Raw genomic sequence first — 1,928 nt, 5'->3', positions numbered from 1 at the left:
GGGGGGGGGGTGTGTGTTACAATCCCTTTAACCTCTGATCAGTACCCAAGATCACTGCTTTTCTATTGGCAGCATTTTTCTCCAGTGTAAAAAGTTGATTCTTTGCGGCAGCCATCTCAACTTCCCTGCAAAGGATTGTGTAGATTGTAATTAATAAAAGAAGAGGAAAGAATATATTACAGAGAGTATTTAAAGGTTTTCTGAGAAGATATCAATATTACAGAAGTTTATGTACTCAGGTAACAATAGTTTCACTGGTGTGGCTGAATAATGCTCTCTTTCCCACCTCAAAGCTGCTGGTCTACTAAGAAAGCAAAAATCTGTTATGGAAGGTTTATGTAGGAAAACAGGAACTGTTCCATAGCACAGGAAACTGAATCAAGTTGGCAGTATGTTCTGCGTGTGGCAAGAATCTATACCAGCTGCTTCTGAGGAAATTGTCGGACATTTAAATAGCAAATGGTGAAATGACGTACCTCTGGAGAGGTACAGAGCAGAGTCATGGCAGGAGGCCAGTAGGTCAGACTCACTGATTACGTATCATGGTTTTTCTAGGTGAGACAGCTGGAAGCAGAGGTGGATCATTAGAATCAAACTTTCAGATTGCTCCCCTTAGGCACCACATTACACCTGGCTTTAACTTTTGGATCTCTATTATCTGCGGTGTGTTTGGTTTTTAACATTACAGCCTACATGAACATTGACACTGAAGAAACCATTATCTGTGTAACCAGGAGAACAAACCTTTTTATCTTTGTTAATAATAACTGCATGAGTTAAGACCATTTTTTTAAGAATCTTTATGTATTACAACTTGGTCTCTCAAAGTCTGTGTCACCTAAGTATTCACAAATACGCTTCTGACACTGCATAATAACTGTCATTTTTTTAGTGCACCTTGAATGTTTTACATAATGACATTGATCTAAGCTTAGATGCATTAAAAATGAAAGCAAGCATCACATTCTTTTCCATCATCACTGCTTTCACGGGATCTTTTGCTGTCAGCAGGATTATTTGTTTGCTTAGCGCCAGCACTTAAGAGTACAAGAGCAGAGCTCACCAAAGGTAGGAGTAGGCCAATGCTAAGACCAAGTACTAGGTATAAAGAAAGTGGGTTCTGGTTTGGACTATGTTGTATTAGGCCTGCCAGGTAATGTTAAAGTCCTGGTATGAGAGGAGTTCGGGGAGCAGGTGCTGCCAGCTGTTGAGCGGACCATACATTCATAGCTGGCTATGTAGGGAGCTATGGTGATTTCCTATTTGAGAGCTGCCTTTGGAGTACTTGTTTCCTTATGCTCTCTGAAACACATCATGTTTGATGCTACTCAAATGAAATTTGTGGTGTGAGGTTTAAGAACCAAAGGACTGCACGCTTTGCTCCCACTGGGAAGAACAGATTTATACAAAGAGTAAAATTGGAAGAATTTACTTTAAACCTTTCGATTGCAATGTACTCAGAAAACACTTTAGCATGATCACAGGTGGGGCATGGTTACTCTTACTGTACAAATGTACAGGTAGCCCTTTCCATGTAACAAATAATTGGCTCTTCACCTGTTCAGTGCAATGTATCCTACATTATTTCCATAGACCCATAGAGGCATAGAATCGTAGAATGGTTTGGGCTGGAAGGGACCTTTAAAGGCCATCTAGTCCAACCCCCCTGCAGTGAGCAGGGACAGCTTCAACTAGATCAGGTTGCTCAGAGCCCCGTCCAGCCTGACCTGGAATGTTTCCAGGGATGGGGCATCTACCACCTCTCTGGGCAACCTGGGCCAGTGCTTCACCTCCCTCATTGTGAAAAATTTTTTCCTTCTATATAGTCTAAATTTGCCCTCTTTTAGTTTAAAACCATCACCCCTTGTCTTATTGCTACAGGCCCTGCTAAAACGTCTTGTCCCCATCTTTCTTATAAGCCCCCTGTA

This window comes from Phaethon lepturus, unplaced genomic scaffold (genome assembly GCF_000687285.1).
Source record: "Phaethon lepturus isolate BGI_N335 unplaced genomic scaffold, ASM68728v1 scaffold49506, whole genome shotgun sequence".
Classification (NCBI taxonomy): Eukaryota; Metazoa; Chordata; class Aves; order Phaethontiformes; family Phaethontidae; genus Phaethon; species Phaethon lepturus.
The sequence above is the reverse complement of the archived record's forward strand: the minus strand, read 5'-3'. Positions refer to the sequence as shown.